A 19,064-nucleotide genomic window follows, 5' to 3' on the forward strand; every position below is an offset into this window, starting at 1 on the left:
GTCCTTGGACACTCCCGGTACTAAAAGCCATACGCCATTTCATTTCATTGTAAGTAATTAAAATTAGTTTCTGATATTCTTAATAATTCAATAGCGAATGATACTGAGGGTGCCAATGCAAGCGATATTTTAATCCATATCAGAATAGTATAAATTAAATTAAAAGATAACGGAATTCATGGACATATCTGTATAGATAAATAGATAGATAGATCCATAGATAGATAGATAGATAAAGCCTTTATTCTCCATGGTGAAGTAAGGGCTCCTGGCCCTTTCATAGACTTACCCGCATAACATATATTAATAATATAAAACTTGAAATACTAAGAACTAGGAAATAAAAGTAATGTTTAACACGAAAATGAGATAAAAGTACACTGAGGGCGAAAATTACAGACTAATATCAACTAATAAAAAATTTAATTCATTATTTATTGTTGTTTTGTTCACGCTAATTAAACAGAGTTTGTATTTAATAATACTGTATGAATCTTATGGCTTATTCAAATATTTCAGTCAGGAATTATGTTAACGAGAATGCCAGTTTAACCGATATTAAAAACACAAAGGTGGAGAATTACGGAGCTGGTGTATACAATGCATTTTAATGCTATATTTCTTTAAAATATTTCTATTGCCTATGATATATACCGTAGCTATTACAGCAAAACCTCATATCTCCCATTACCCTTCCTACCCATTATTTTCCTTGAGACTGGTCACGCCTTCTATCCATACATGGATGTGTAGTCGAACAGAAAAACGTTCGTTGTGTTCATTTTCTTGTGGACACCCGTAAAGAAAAATGAACCTTACCGTACCGCGCTGTAGAAATCTTTGTTTGCACGACGTATTTATGCAATCCTAAAATATTTAAGGTTTATATTTTTTTATACATCGTGACCAGTCTTAAGGAGAATATAGGATAGGAAGTTCGTGTGGTGATTATTGTTTTCAGAGGAAGTGCATCTAGGCAACCGACTTCTATGGTATACAACACTCATCAAAAGAAAAAAAAAGAGAGAGAGAGAGAGAGAGAGAGAAAGAAAATAGAAGGGATCCGACACTTCGAAAAATGAAGGTATCGGCCAAAGAAAGACAAGGGCCATGAAGGGCATGAAAATGGAAGACTCCCTAGGCCTCGATACGTAACACCGTCGGCGTCTGAAAAGAGCACGATTTGACCAAGTGAGGTCGGATAGGATAGATGAAACTGAGGACCTTAGCACAAGTAAGTGGAAGTAATGCCAGGGCTCATCTAAGGACCCCGTGGTCACCAACCCACTCTTCCACGTTCAGAGCCCCTGAGGCCCCTTTTAGTCGCCTATTACGACAGCCAGGGAATACCGTGAGTATTATTCTACTACCTCCATCCAAAGGGGGTTGTATAGGAAGACCATTGGGAGGTACGAAGTTTTGCTGTAACAGCGACAATATCCAACGTTTGAATTAGGTAGCATAATTTGTGATATATTATTTCTATGTTTCAGTGAGCTGTTATTCAAACGTTGGATGAAATGTGAATATTCAGGTTGTATCTTTTCACGGATGTATTTTGCATGACGATTATAACCTCAGAACATCACATCTCAAGGCATAACATCCGAAATATTGTCTGTATCTCAAAGGCGCTCAACAGACACTTGCAGAGTACTTGCCTGATAATTCGAGAAATGCATCTGTGCTATTATTGGATCTGTTACATTCCTGTTTCCTTATTGGTTCTTCCTTATCCTTCCCTCCTCAGACTTAGTCTTCGTGGCTGGCTGCGGCTAGTAATACGTTCTAATACGTTCTCATATTCAGATTGTTTGTCTGATATATCACTTTACTCCTTATGCTTTCCTTTCGAGCCCGAGACTGGTTGGGTTTGCGCTTTGTGATTTCTGTGCGCGCTCTGTGTGTCGTGCTCGATCGATTGCCAGCAAGGCTTTATTATTTTAACTTCGTTTTCCGTTGGACCAGTACGCACTTTTGTTCCCTTATTGCCTGTATGATTTTATGTAGGAAAATGGGACATGGGTTCGACAGATCGTTAACATTATGCTGAAGATTGTGTTCAATAGGACATTAATTTATGTTCGAGAAGTGCACTCCGGTGCGATAATTTTTCTCTAGAACATTATAACAGATTTCCTTTTATGTATGACACATGCTTGTCTTCTGAACACAACTGAATTACATTTGTTTTATTTTTGTTATGTGGTTCAGCAGTTTAATTTTTTTTTTTTTGTAAAAACGTTTGCTTTTTGTAAGGTTTTGCAGCCGAGTTATTGTTGAATAACAGATGATAAACTACTGTTTGGTCTACCATACTTTTGATCCACCTTCGCTTCGCCTCTAGTTATTTCCTTCATACGGGAGTTAAGCTATCACCTTGTCGGTCTTCGGTAATGTTTTATACCAAAATGGAAAATAGTAACTATCCATAAGTTTCCATAAGTGAGACATGCCTTCATGGATTTTGATAGGAATTTTGTAAGTGTAGAAGAAGAGGTAAGAAAGTAAGAAAATATACAGGTAGTGTTCTTCCCTATTCGACTTCAATGACAGAAGTAAAACAATCAAAGATTTTTACACCAAGAATACATTTATTTATTTATTTATTTATTTATTTATTTATTTATTTATTTATTTATTTATTTATTTATTTATTTATTTATTTATTTATTTAGCGTATGCCTTTTACTGCCGGAAATATCAAACGACGTTTTTGGCTTGCCTAGTGCAGGTCTTTCTATATGACGCCCATGCCTAAATTGTGCATCTACTCGTAGGTGTGAGATGCTATTGAGGTAGAGAGGAGGTGAAACCTGGCTTCGGTTCATAGCCTCCTCCTTTCGATAATCATCCAACAGTTAAAACCGTCATGAACATTGGTTTCCCAACTGGCGTCAAAGTCAGTGTAAGTTTTTTAGAATCACGGTCTTACAGAACGCTGAAACTTGCAACCTACCCTCGAAGGACTTGGACTGGCTTCCTCGATACAAGCGATGCTACAAAATATATTTCCTCTTGCAGTACGACTTCCGTGTATCCCAGTATATAAATCAGTACAGGAGTCTTTCATTCTCTTTAGTTTTTTTATTAATTTACTTAATAGTCACTAAGATTATTGTAGAAGCACCATTTTCTTAACTGCGTCTATCTGCAGATGCCTTTCTGCAGAAACGAATCGAAGCACAACTTTTAAACTACGTCTATAAACATAACTCTTTCTGCTGAAGTGAGCATTCAGTGGTTAACTTGTCAACAAACTGCTGCCAGAAACCCTGGAAAACGCCAAAGTTTAAAGGAACAAGAGCAATATTTCCTCTGCAAGTCGACACTTGTGACTGAGGATTCAGTTGACTGTTGCAACAATAACATGCCCTCAGCCACGGGCCCACGGAACTTCCCACTGCCACGGTTTCTCACATTACTTCTCCTTGAGGGAATGAGTATGAAGGTAATACTGAGCTTAGTAGGCCCTATTATTAAAATCTCGACTGACCAATCTTAGGAGTCTGCGGTAGCTGGACATGCATTCACCATTATGCCGACCCTTTTGAGTTGGAGCGTAGAATACATCTACAGTACAGACTACCATTCGCAAGTGACAATTAAAAGAGGGACCCCAGTACCTCTCAACTTGGGAGTAGGGTTGCAACCACGAGGTCCCCAGATGTGTCTGCATTGATTTAATTCACACGTTCAGGATCCTCAATTTAATATTTCCTATCAAACCTCACTTTTTCTGTCGTTTCCTTTCAACTGCGCTGGTATTACCTTGGCGAATCCTTCATTCTTCGATAGACTGGACACGTTCCTGTTTCCCTTGATGTTAAGAAGCAACGTTTGAATAGTTTCCCATCCTCTATAAACGATATTCAGCGCCACCAGCCACTCTGACCTCTGCATCCAGTTTGTGGAAGATGTTGAGCTAATTATTACCTAAAAGCTACGTGATCATTAACGTAGAAATGCGATTGGGTAAAGGATAATTCCTAAATTTTCAGTCGCAAGGAACAAGGTAAGCACTTAAACACAAATTGGTCCCTAGTACCAAAAAGCAGACAACAAGTCGGCCCCGGGATAATTCGGAACTGCGGAGTGTCTATTCAAAGGGTGCTACTTTCACCTTAAGAAAGGTGTGGGAAATGGGCACGAAACATAACATAAACGGCACATGGAACGTACTCACGGTCGAGTTTGGTACAACATACAGACCTAAGGAATTACATATTTCTGGTGTGGAACGCTGCTAATCGATAATATTCAACTCTGTAATGCATGTGAACGATATACTGAACAGACATTCAACAGCACAATAAATGCTCGCTTCTTGACTTGTTTAAGTTGAGATCAGTTCCACGAAAAATCAAATCCAATTACTAATACCTAGTAGTTTATTATTCTCATACTGATTCAGAATGATCTATAGGTTATAACTGAAGATAATCGTTAAATAATAGATCTATGTTTATAGTTATTTATTTAAATATCCATCTTCATTCATTTCCCTTTTTAATGTTGAAAAAAATTCTTAGCATTCAAAGTGTCCGGCTCCATGGCTAAATGGTTATAGTGCTGGCCTTTGGTCACAGGGGTCTCGGATTCGATTCCCGGCAGGGTCGGGAATTTTAGCCTTAATTGGTTAAATTCGCTGGCACGGGGGCTGGGTGTATATTTGTCTTCATCATCATTTCATCCTCATCACGACGCGCAGGTCGCCTACGGGAGTCAAATCAAATGACCTGCATCTGGCGAGCCGAACTTGTTCTCGTACACTTCCGGTACTAAACGCCATACGCCAGCATTCAAAGTAAGGGCCCCCCATACTACGGAACATGTAAAATTAAGCAATTTCCTCAATTGTATCGAAATTTGAAAGGCTAAGAGGACCAGAAAGGTTTCAAATTGTGTCTTGAATAGTTCTATCATGCTATAAAAACAAATTTCGAAAATCTCTTCCGGCCTGAATGCAGTTACGGTAAATCAGCCTAAGATCGATTTTTCTTTACTAATCTTCTTTTTGATTCAAATCCTAGCCAAATTAACTCATCTACATAATTCTCTCTGTAATGTGTTCTTCGGTTCAATACCCTCAGGTGTAGTTTGATTTCTTGAAAAATATCCACACCGAATGTACTTATAATCCCTTAAGTGAAACTCTGCGCTCGTAGTTGCAGAAAAAAGCAAAATGCTATTCTAATCGACCGGATAACGATGATTAAGAAGTGGATTGTAATTTTCAGGAATAAAGAATATATTCTCATACATCATTATGTTTTATTTACCTAAATTTCGTAGCTCATATCCCTAGGAAGTTTTTAACATTGAGGTGTATGCCTGACGGGCTAGAACTGTGGATTTTTCATATTGCTTCCAAAGTGATGCATCGGTTTCCTATGGTATACTATACAGTATAAGCATTTAAAATGCCCTGATCGTCAGTCAGGCAAAACATTGTGCTGTCCACAATTATTCTATAAATTTTATTTATGATGTTAGGACAATGATTAACTAGGAAGTTACTTCGAAAAAATCCCCCTTGAATCATTAACAACTATCACCAAATGATTGAAGTGGTTTAGTTTCAGAACCTACAGTCAATGGCATGAATTATTGAACACAATGTTTAGGAAGATATCCGTTATGTTATGAATTCCTTCTCTCCGGAGTACTTAAGGAATGAAAAGTGGGGAAAAACATCTCTTAACTCACTTTACGGTTAATGGATATACTGTCAAAGTCGTCAACTAATACAGCTCTGGTAACTTCGAAGCAAATAATTAAATGGTCCTCTTTATACAAAGAGAGCGAAGTTTGTGACCGTTTCCAACTACTGATCCCAAGGGAGAGGAGAAAGTTGTTTACTCGTCCACTAAGTTTAAGTTTGGTTTTGGTTTCCTTTATCCACTCTGCTGATTGTTGTTCCTTACACGCTCCCCCTCAAGCCGCAGTCTTCGGTTCAATACGAGTCCGCGAGCATAGAATGTTGAAAAGTTCCTCATCAATCGTAAACTCAATTACATTTCCTGTTAAGCTCATTAAGAACGGATCATGAGACTTAGGGCCGAATTCATACACAACACTTATACATAAAATGATGATGATGATGATGATGAAAATGCTTGTTGTTTAAAGGGGTCTAGCATCGAAGGTCATCGGCCCCCATACAGTAATAAGGGATCACTTCTAGTAAGTAACCACTTATATGAGTTTACACTTCAAAGACAACAGTTAAAGAGTAGTCCTACACACAAGGCCGCACCCAGCGGGGAGGTTTAGGGGGGGGGGGTTGTTAAATCCCCTCCGAAATAAAAGTGAACTTGAGAAATGTAAGCAGCACATACGAGTTTTGAAATAACCAAAAATATATTAGAAATATGGAAATTAATTATGAAAAGGATTTGCAAAATATAACAGCTGAATTTAACCTATAAAATCTCTTCTTATTTTTCCTACCGCTTTTCCCACAGATGTGGGGTTGCGGGTGCGGAGTGCGTCGCACATGTGGATTTGGCCCTGTTTTACTGTCGGATGCCCTTGCTGCCGCCAACCCTATATTGAGGGATGTAATCACTATTGTGAGTGTCCGACTCGTTGGCTGAACGGTCAGCGTACTCGCCTTCGGTTCAGAGGGTCCCGGGTTCAATTCCCGGCCGGGTCGGGGATTTTAACCTTAATTGGTTAATTCCAATGGGACGGGGGCTGGGTGTATGTGTTGTCTTCATCATCATTTCATCCCCATCATGACGCGCAGGTCGCCTATGGGAGTCAAATAGGAAGACCTGCTCCTGGCGAGCCGAACCCGTCCTGGGATATCCCGGCACTAAAAGCCATACGACATTTCATTTCACTATTGTGTGTTTCTGTGGTGGTTGGTAGTGTAATGCGTTGTGTGAATATGAGAGGAGAGTGTTGAGACGGAAACAAACACCCAGTCCTGGAGCCAGAAGTATTAATCAGAAGCGATTGAAATCCCCGACCCGGCCGGGAATCTAAGCCGTGACCCTCTGAACCGAAGGCCAGTACGCTGACCATACAGTCAACGAGTTGGACTTAACCTATAAAATCTCTGTTATCCTTAAATGTTACCCTATGTGTATAGTTAACAAACTTACTGAAAACGTAAATGTAAATTTTAATTTTGATGAGATATACGGATAGCTCGTTTTTTATGCTTAATCTATTTTGCACCGTAAAAATCACTTTCAACAAACATATAGAAATCTTTTCATGCTATCAAGCCGCTAGAATTTTTTTTAATGAATCAAACTTCTAAATATTTTTTATTCTTACAGTGAGACATATTGTTACCTTCATTTTTAAACAAATGACAGAAATCTTTGTGTCACATTGCACGCACGTGTTAAAGTGTGTCTGCTCACCAGATCACTATACATTTACCTTCCTACTTCAAACGTCGAGTTGTAAAAGGTACTGCTCTAGAACTATTTCAAACTTTTCTTTGTGTAAAATCTATTTGAAGGTAAAAGTAATTGTTACTATAGCTTTTGTTTGCGGAAGACTACCTCCCTAAAATTTTCTAACCCCCTCCGAAAATAATTCCTGGGCTCGGCCTTCAGCACATACATTTATAAAATAAAGTACTCAGTGGAGATGTGGCAGCGCTGTACATTATGCTCGTGCTTCCTGGATCGTATAGTTATGGCTGCTGAATAGCTTTTGTCACCTGTAACATTGCATTCGAACCCTATTATCGACAACCCCGAGGGTTCTCCATTGTTTGCCGTTTTAGAGTGGACAAATTCTGGGCTGCAACTGCGTTAAGGCTAGGATTGTTTCCTTCATAATCCTCGACTTTCTCCATCCCATTGTGTCCGTACGATCTATGAATGTGAGTACGACGACGTAAAACGAATAGGACAAAATAAGGGAGAATTATTACTAAGCTCACGTAACCACGGAAAGTCAACACGGTCAGGGAAAAAGCTATTACTCCTCTTTTGAAAACAAATTCGCAAACGTATTTTCAGGTCTACATCCTGAAGTACGGCATAGTTATTCATGTGTTTTTGCACATTTCCATGATATGCCACCTAGCGGTGGTTTAGACGTGATTTCGCTTCCGAAGGTAGACTGATGTTATTTGATTTTTATACAGAATGGTCCTAAACAACGTGAATCGGGTATATGAGCATTATGGGGTCGTTCATAGTGAGAGATAATTTTAAAATAGAATTCGACATCTCAAGCCGTTGTCATTTTCTCTGCTGCTAAAGTTAGCCAATCAGATCGCTTCGTGGGTGAATTCAAATAGGCTTTTCGAGAGACGGCGTTGCTAAAGCAACACGTAGCTTAAGACCGGCTTGAGGGCATCAATTGAAGGGAAAACTTCTCCAGGGGAGGGATTTGAACACGGACCTCAGAACTGACAGGACCACGCCATAGCAAGTACAGGGTCTCTCGTACAAACTAAGACGTTGAGGCGGCGTTTATACTCTCCGACGCCTAAGCTGCAGCATTGGAGGTGCACCCAGAGTTCTTGATATCGCAAGTAGCCTGCACGTGTACGATCTGGCAAGCATCAGTCACCAGCCTGAATCTCAGCTGTTAACATGGTGAGACAGTTTATCATTTCAACACAATATTATCGTATGTGAAAGTTCTGGTTTCATCTTAATGGTCATGTAAGGTAAGGTAAGGGTGCATTCTGCCCGAAGGCAGGTCCGAAGGCAGAGGTGTGCCTGAGCCGGAGATAACGTGCGGTAGGGCGGGCAGTTCATTTCCGCTCCCATAAAAATGTTGACCACACCCAATATTGCTTAACTTCGGAGATCTCACGGGATCCGGTGTTTCAACACGGCTACGGCCGTTGGCATAGGCCATGTAAACAGTCATAACTCTCGCTGTTGGTATGCAGAAAATCCTAATGGTGTTTATGGAGTCCCTCATTATGATAGCAAGATTGTCTTTGGTCTGCTGTTAGTGCAAGACGAATTATTTGGCCCATTTTTTTTCGAGACGACATTAAATGCAGGGAAGTACCAAGATGACATAATGACGCGGTTCTTCCATCAGTTAACGGAAGAAGAAAAATCGCGTCGGTGGTTTCAAGAAGATTCATTCCCTGATAATACAGCAGAGGATTCCCTTCTTACAATCTCGGAAGTGTTTGCAGACAGAGTGAAAGTGCTGGACTATCTCCCCCTTGTTCTCCTGATCTAACAGAGCGTGATATTTGCTTGTGGAGTAAACTGAAAGAAAATGTTTATCGAGCAAATCCCCACACATCGGAAAAACAGGAAGAAAACGTTACGAATGAAATCAGAAACATTATAGTGGCGGAACTTACTCGCCTCAGCCAGAATGTGTGTACCAGATATAATGCCTGTATAACCCAGGATGGACGACATTTCCAGCATCTTTTATAAGGTAAGATTTCGTATGCTATTTTATACACGCGTATACCGTATATTATTCCGTAAAATTCACCGAATTCTGGTTTAGTGAACATACAAAAGATGACAAATACAGGCACAGATATTTCAAGGCCCTTAGTGCAGAGAATTTAGGCATATACAGAGACATAAATTTGTCAATTTTAACATTGGTAAGTCCCCACCAACACGTAGCGTTTCTCAGGAAAGGTGAGAGGACATTGGTTTCCATGAAAATTGTTCTTTCTTCACAATAGTTAATTTATATTCATAGTCTCTTCTATATAGTCTAATTGATGAATACCGAGCTGAGTGACTCAGACGGTTGAAGCGCTGACCTTCTGACCCCAACTTGGCCGGTTCGATTCTAGCGCAGTCAGGTGGTATTTGAGGGGGTAATATACGTCAGTTTTGTGTCAGTAGATGTACTGACATGTAAACGAACTCCTGCGGGACAACATTTCGGCGAAATAACATTTAATTATTAAATTATTATTCTAAGTCACGAAATATTTGAGATTTCGGTTAATGATATTCTTCATCAGTATAAAAATAATTTTCCGCTTGTGTGATGTTTACTTAGAGTGATGAGCTGCTATCCTCGGAGGTTCGTGATCGATTACCGGCTCTGCCACGAAATGTGAAAAGTGATAAGGGGACATGAACGAAGTCCACTCAGCCTCAGGATATCAAGTGATTAGAGGGGATTCGATTCCCACCTCAAAGTGTTTTTCCGTGATTTCCTATTTCTTCTTCAGATAAACGATGGGATGGTACGTAACTTAAGGCCACAGCCACTTACTTCCTTCCTCCTTGCCTGTCCCTTCCAATCTTCCCATCCCCGATAAACCCCCTCATCAGCATAGCAGGTGAGACCGCCTGGGAGTGGTATCGGTCTACCACCCCAGTTATATCCCCGACCAAATGTCTTGCCCTTAAGGCGCTATAGGTGGGATCCTTGGCTGAGTCTGTAGGAAAAACCAATCTTGTAGGGTAAACGGATTAATACATATAAATTAATTAATATTTTTGTTATTTATTTAAAATAAGTTTAAACTCCTATCCTATTCCACACGTGCATTGGGAGAATTGTTCACATCATCCAGAGGTATGACAGCTGAAATGATGTGCAGGAGACTGGAAATGTCGCTCTCTAATTTTACATTTCCGTTCCAGCAGGCAGAGAAGAGCACATTCAGTTGTTAACATTTCCAGGACGGTGCGTGGTGACAGACATTCTCTACTCTCAAAGCTACACAACTTGAGGTCTCTAATTTGGGGAATTATATATCGTAATTGTTAAGTTCGAGAACTAACTTTTATATTGTGTGACATACAGTTGTAATTTTCTGTTACTCTGCTATAACCTCACCGACAAGGGATTAAATAAAGTACAAAAATCGTGAATCCATGCTTTTTTTGTTACAAGCAGAATTAATATGGTAAAAGGAAATAAACGAAACGGAATTTCAAGGCAAATATATATGAACAGAACTCTCATTTTAGGAATGTATTTGGTCATGATGAAGGTGCTCGTTGTTTAAAGGGGCCTAACATCTAGGTCACCGGCCCCAAACTATAGATCAATCTTAATTCGTAAGAGAATAATTATTTACGCACCAGCCTCTGAACGGGATATTTTACTGGCGATGGCGGAATTTCGAAACGAGTAAACTTAGCACTTTATTGGCTGTTGCCTACAATACTTTTCTTTCAAGTGGTTTTACGTCGCACCAACACAGCTAGGTTTTATGGCGACAATGGGACCGGGAAGGGGTAAGAGTGGTAACGAAGACGCCGTGGCCTTAATTATCGGAGAGCCCCAGAATTTGCCTGGTATGAAAATGGGAAACCACGGAAAACCACCTGCAGGACTGCCGACAGTGGGGTTCAAATACACTACCTCCTGTATATTGATTACTGGCCGCACTTAAGCGACTGGAGCTATCGAGATCGGTATTATATTTAATACTAGAGTGAATTTACTTATTCTAAGTTTAATTAATTTAACTTTAAATATTGATTCGTCACGACGCAAATTATCCTAGTTTGACCCACACATTCAGGTTTCCATGTTTTGTTGTTCGTGTCTTGCTATGAATGATATAAGATGTGTGTACATGGGGTTATGTTGTAATTTAAAAAAAATACTATTATCAGAAGCAGCGAGCAGTTCACTATGCTACTGTGAGGGTATTTAAAGGTTGTAGTAATGATGTAAACAAGAGGGCGTACAAGTCTCTGGCATGACACAATTAAGAGTATAGTTCCAGTGTATGAGGCCCACACCAGGATTACTTACTACATGAACTGGAAAAAGATCCAAAGGAAATCAGCACGATTTTTTCTGGCTGGTTTGCGACAAAAGGGTAGTCTCGCGAAAATGTTGCAAAATTTGGGCTGGGAAGACTTGGGACTAAGCCAGCATGGGGCTCGACAAAGTGGTATTCTCTAAGCTGTCAGTAGAGAGCTGGCATGGAATGACATTAGTACAAGTATTAGTTTGAGTTGAGGAAAGAAGATCAAATTGAAATTCAAGAGACCAAATTGGGGCAAATATTAATTTATAGGTAGAGGAATTACCGATTGGAGTAATTTATCAAGGGAAATGTTCGATACTATGATCCCAAACACCAGTTCCTAAGTTTGATTTGTTGTTGTTGTTGTTGTTGTTTGGGTAATGAACCCATAGACTGGTTTGATGCAGCGCTCACTGCCACCCTATCCTGCGCTAAAGTTTTCAAATCTACGAAACTACTGCATCCTACATGTGATCTAATCTGTTTGTCATATACATTCCTTGGTCCTCCCCTACCGTTCTTACAAACTACACTTTAATTAAAAACATACTGAACTAGTCTTTGTGTCTTAAGATGTGTCCATCATTCTATCCCTTCATCTGATCAAATTTAGCCAAATCGATCTCCTCTCACCAGTTCGATTTAGTAACAATTCATTCGTGATTCGATCTACTCATCTCACTTCCAACATTATTCTATAGCACAAAGTTTCAACAGCTTCTATTCTCTTTCTTCCTAAGCTAGTAATCGTCCATGTTCCGCTTTCACACAATGCCACGCTCCAGACGAAAGTCTTCAAAAAATTTTCCTAATTCCTATATCAGTGTTCGAAGTGATAATATTTACTTCCTTTTTTTTTTTTTTTGCTAGTTGCTTTACGTCGCACCGACACAGATAGGTCTTATGGCGACGATCGGACAGGAAAGGACAGGAAAATTGGAAGGAAGCGGCCGTGGCCTTAATTAAGGTACAGCCCCAGCATTTGCCTGGTGTGAAAATGGGAAACCACGGAAAACCATTTTCAGGGCTGCCGACAGTGGGATTCGAACCTACTATCTCCCGAATACTGGATATTGGCCGCACTTCAGCGACTGCAGCTATCGAGCTCGGTATATACTTTCTTAAGGGAGATCTTCCTTGCTTTTGCTAGTCTGGAATTTACGTCCTCCTTATTCCTGCCATCGTTACTACCCTAGTAACAATATTCATCCATTTTCTTTTAGACTTCATTTCCAAATAAAATGTTTCCTGAATCACCTGACTTCGTTCGACTCCACTCCATTACATTTGTCTGGGACTTACTTATTTTCACCTTCTACTTCTTGGACATTTTATATATTGCTGCATATTTTACTTAAATTGGACTATATGTGTACCTCGTGTTATTAATGGAAAATAAATAAGTACGGTATAAAATACGGAGGTCGAGTCATAAGTCATGGCAACTATTGTTTTTCTCGCGAACAGGAGACAACACGGAAAATCTAAGATACAAAGGGCACTAGGAAAGTTTTGCAATGTGAGTGAGCGTTTTAGACTTTTTCAAAATAATTTCCACCACACTCAGTACACTTCTCCATACGTCGAAACCAGTCACTGAACCAACTCTGCCACTTTTCTTTGGTTACATTTTCACACTCTTGATCCCATGCTGCCAGAAGCTCCTCGTCGGATGCAAAACGCCGCACTTTCAGCTTCTTCTTCACTTCTGGGAAGAGTGCGAAGTGGCATGGGGCAAGATCAGGATTTTATGGAGGGTGATGAAGCAGAGTCAGGCCTGATCTGGCAAGAAAATCCATTGTTACATTAGCACGATATGCTGGAGCATTGCCTTGATGCAAGAGCCAAGTGTTGTGCTGTGACCTAGGACGGAACTGCTTGAGAGCCTGGATAACCTGAGGCAGACAAGTCTCACTGTAAAACTTCGTAGTAACAGTCCTTTATGTTTTTAGCACAAGCTGAGTCAGGATGCCCCGTTTAATGAAGAATATTGCAATCATCCTTTTCTTCACTGACCTTGACTTTCGCACAGTCACAGGAGTACCCTCACCTTCAAACAGTTACACCTTGTTCTGGGATTCTGTTGGGACATCGTAATAATAAAGCCAAGTTTCTTCACCTGTAACGATGCTATTGACGTTACACGAAGTACCATTTTCAAACTGTTTTAGCGTTTCTTGGCACCATTTCAGTCGATGAGCCCTTTGTTTCTCTAAAAATGAATGGGGTACCCAAAGGGAGCAAACCTTTCTAACATGGAGATGGTCGTGTAGAATTGAATGAATAGAAGGTGTAGGGATGTGGAGGGTCTCTTCTACCTGCTGATATGTCACCCGCCTCTCTTGCTGCAACATTTTCCTCACAGCTTCAATGTTTTCCTCAGTCGCCCAGAACGAGGATCGTCTTCAACGCCAAGGTTTCCCCTCTAGAACTCTTTGTATCAGCGGAAAATTGTTGTCCGATGTGGACAGTATTTCCCCAGCACAGGCGTCATTTCCTCCAGGCACTGGTCAACAGTTAATCCACGAGCAAAATTGTAGCGGATAATTGCGCGACATTGACCTTTAGACCATACTGACATCTTAACTTGCTTTCAATCCCACTGCTTGGTAACAACTGGTGTGAAGGTCACACCTTGCTGTCTTCTAGACCGGTTTTCATCCCTCACCATAACAGGGGTGTCCAGCTAAACGCTTTTGCGTATTGCAAAACTTTCCTAGTGCCCTTTGTATGCGTTTGGAAACGTACGATGTGTACTTGAGTATGATGCCACCAGATGGTGTATGTAAACAACAGTGTGGGTCTAAGCATGCCCCCAAGTTTAGTGTGTGAGTGAGAGCGTCACAAAATGGAAGTCAACAAGCAGGTACAACGATCGTATATTAAAATAGCAGTTCTCCGCGATAGAAATGCACGCCAATGCCATGCAGAGCTACTGGAAGCATTAGGTGTGTGACTCTGGTCTAATTTCCAAAGTCAAGAAGCTATTACGTGGACAACGGTTTGCTAACAAAGAGGACATCGTAATAGCACTTCGGAGAGAGTTGTCACACGTTAGCGATACACATGCAGCGAATTGTATTCAGCGCCTGCCCCACCGCTGGCAACGCACAGTGGAAAGCTTGGATGATTTTTTCGAAGGTCTGTAACCAGTGGAGACATGTCCTTTGTACGTAGCATTTGCTGTCTATGCCATAATAAAACAATGTTTACCAATGACCTGTGTTCTGTCACTTTCCTACCAGAATCTCCTAAATTCAGAATTTGTCTTCAGGCACTATCCTTAAGTACATGCCCTATATTTACAAATGCCTATCTTATATTGTCCGTGTTGTCTGCTGTTCGCGAGAAAAGAAAGTTGGCGTGACTTATAACTCGACCCCTCGTATTTCATCCCTTTCCAGTTCTGAGAATGAAAGTATGACAAAGTAGCATAACTATAACTGTTAGAACTTCAGTCTGTTGAAAATGATTTATGAATAATAAAAATTAGAATGTACCTGAAGACGAAACGAATTAATTAAATTAATTAATTTTATTTTCAACAGGCATGGCAACCTAACAGTTTTAACTACCTCTAAACTGAGTAGAAATGGTATTCTCTATAATAAAGTAGCATATTGTACCGTCTTGCGAATAAATATGTTGAAATATGTTCATATAATGTGTTTGTTAAGTTATGCAGTAAAGAATATTGCAAAACTAATTTACCAGCAATTCAATCAATAATGACTGCTCAGGACAGTATGTACATAAAATAATCAATGTTTTCTATAATTAAATATTAAAATGAATCTTTTGATAATTGGTGTAATATTACGCATTATTTCTGTACAAGCAGCAGCAGAATCTCACAGCTAATTACAAGAGAGTCGACAAAGACAGAAAGTGGATGAATCCATAGTGAAAAAGAAAAGGATTAAAAAATATGAGGGTAGCGTCCTTGGAGGAAATGAAGAAAGCTGCAGAGAAATGTAAGAAACCATAAAGACCACGGCGTTACACTAGCAAAAGATATAATATCCGGCGGGCGCTTTATTGCGTAGTCATAACTCTCACCCTTCCGGTACGGTTGCGCTATTTAGGATTTTCTTGCACCTCCTCATTCTTTCTCTGTTCAGAGCTCACTGAAAATATCACCGTTTTTCTAAAACAACTCATATATTTGAAGAATCACCAAGCCATATGCCCGAGTCATATTTACGGTAGAAAGGAAGGAAACTCAGATTTCATTTCCTAGAAGAATTGCTTCCTCAAAAAAATTGGAAAATAATATTGCTAATGTTGCTTCATTTTCCTTGCTAGGTATCCTACACTACCCTCAAATAAACCGCAGTGCATTCAGAAACAAATGTTCTAATACCAAATGGGATCCGCTATTTGGCACACAATTATTAGAATATTAATTGAGTACATTGACATTCGGTCTCATTGCCGGCAAAACAAAGACTTCATTAAAAAAGAAATCAGTTTTATTCAAATGAAATCCAAATTTCAACATTATTTTATTGGTGGAATATAAGTTATTATAGTGAAAATTTTAGGGTCTTTCATAATAATTGGTTGAAAGTTCATCCAATCATATTTTCGGTAATGGGTAAAGTCTATGATTGGTTACAATTATTACAGATGTGGAAACATGTGTAACGTACCTAGTGGACCTGTACTGCTCTGCAGCATTCGTTGTAAATTGGTCAAATAACTCGTATTGACATGTCTGTCGTATTCAAATTGTTTTTCCTGCCCTTTTCAATAATTTTATGAACATTTAATACCTGTACATTATAATTTATTCGTAATGTAGTTTATAAGTTAACACTTCATTCCATACAATATATCAGTGTGCTTTGACCATTGGGGTTTGTCTGGATCTTAACATTTTCAAACAATTTTGGCCATGACCGAATACCGGTTCGGGTAGCAGACTACGCACTTTTTCAAGCCTTTTGTCCCTGCGTTTTATTAACGGTCATACAGAAGGCTAATCGACTTGATACCTTCCTGTCTGTACGTACGTCGACTGTTTTCTCATAGCAGCATGTAAGTTACTATAGGAACGTAACTTCAGAGAGATTCATAAATAATTAACCAAATAGGTCCAGTAGAACGTCCGGATGGACTGTACAAATCTGTTTTTAGAACACATTTTAGATACTCTATATAGACACTGAGTGCTCAAAATAAGTTCACTCTTCACAAACTGAGTACGCTGAACTCTCACTATGCAGTCAAGGAAACTACAACGATAAGTACAAAATCGTTGATGTTCAAGCGGTTTATAATTACTGTATAATTACCGTGATATCACCGGTGAACATTACATTATGACCACCTACCTCATACCATGTAAGAACATCCTTTCCCTGTAGAACTACAGCCCCGCGGCGAGGCATCGATTCAGTGAGGTAGCGGTAAATATTCTGGGATACCTAATACCACGAGTGGAACGAGCTGGTGTCCGCTGCTGGGCGGTGGTGATGTAGCTAGAATACGCTTCTTCAAGTTGACCCACATATGTTCAATGGGGTTAATATCGGGGCTATTTGGGGGTAACGACATTAAAGAAAATTCACTCTCATGTTCCTTGAACCAGTCTTTCTCAATCCTGGCAGTGTGACATGGCGTATTATCCCGTCACCATCAGCGTACTCTATTGACATGAATGGATGGGCTTGGTTCCCAATAACATCCAGTTTCCGGTTAGCTGTTTGGGATACTAAGTGGATTTCATCCACAGCTTCTCCAATAGCACGTCTCCTCTCGTCTGCGCAACCACCTGCTATAGCCTTCGAAGGAATTTGACATACACACGACGACCCAGTCGTGCCCATTGCTGACTCTACTCCATCGAAAGCTGATGATGATGCTTGTTGTTTAAAGGGGGCCTAACATCCAGGTCATCGGCCCTCCTATCAAATTAAATTAAAGGTATGCCTAACCTAGAAGAAGGGATGTTTTCTTATTGTCATTACTAGAGCCCGGATTTCCATGCAAATCCATGTTTTTAAATAAGCTAGTCACACTTCTCAAATTTTGCAAATATTTATTTTATGACTTAACAGTTCGAAGTAATCGTCCTTTTTCCTTGCACGTTTGGATGTTTTGGCCCTTTTAGAAGAAAATTCATGCATAATGCATATTTTGACGATTTTGGATTTAATAGTGAATCTTTGGACATTTACATTGCATAATATGAGTTTTCTTCTGACTTTGGAGCATACTGTATATAATGTTAAGTTGCATGGTAGTGTCTTTTATGAATGTTGGTTTGCAGAATTTGGGATCGTTTTATCGTTTTTCTACGTTACATTCCTATTATTGAGAGACGGGGAGGAAAAGGATGTATTCTTGGCATCCTACCTGACAAATAAAGTTCGTACATCCTATAATACCATTAATCCAATGTTTGAATTTGCCATCAATGAACTTAATGACACTGATTAGGCGTAATATCACTAAATTGAATTTTTTACGGTTTTAAGTCGTAGATAGTTTTCCAGTATATGACACTGCTTGCATTATAGATGTGCACTGGAATTCAGCAAAAATAATATTCAGGAAGACTTACTGTATATCACATCAAATTTTGCCCAATTGTCTGCTACGATAACAAAGTTGGAAGGTACAGGTCTACCCATCATCGAATCTTTACGAGTTATTGAAGACATTTAAATGTGTCTGCAATCATCGCACCGAGAAGTAGCTGCGGAAGCTAGAGATAAGCTGAACAAAGTGATTCGTTCGAATCCTTATTCTGAATTCGTCAAGCTTAAAAATGACTTATTGTGTGGTGGAAGTGCAAAAAACTTGCATTTTGACCTCACTTTATCGCAAATATCTTCATTTAAGTATGCACTTGTCACTTCTTGTGAGGTAGAAATATCATTTTCTGTGTTCACGTGCACTGACAGATAAACGGATGAGCTTAAATGAAGACAATTTGGAAGAATTTGTTTTTGTACAATGTTTCAAAAGGAAATGATATTCTAACCATGTTGAACCTAATTTTGATAGTATATATTTTGCAGTTTACTGTGCATGTTTTGCCATGTGATAATGCATGAATGCATGCATGTTTCGAGATTTGTTTGTGCATGAGAATTCGGACTCTAGTCATGAACATCTTTTAAAAATATTCAACCAATCGAAAGGAAGAACTGAAGAAACGGCAAGCTGTACACAATCATAATATCTTGTACTTTAATTTAAGTATGATGCGCGAAAAGGAAAGGATAAACCTTTGCATGAACTCTCATAAACAGATTACGATGGGCCTATCCCTGTAATTAGAGCCACTTTGAGCATGGGAAGATTTGCTTGCGTTTTGATGATATGTAAACAAGCGAAGCGTGAAAATGCTCTATCACAAAAC

The sequence above is a fragment of the Anabrus simplex genome, chromosome 6, assembly GCF_040414725.1.
Source record: "Anabrus simplex isolate iqAnaSimp1 chromosome 6, ASM4041472v1, whole genome shotgun sequence".
In the NCBI taxonomy this organism is placed as follows: Eukaryota; Metazoa; Arthropoda; class Insecta; order Orthoptera; family Tettigoniidae; genus Anabrus; species Anabrus simplex.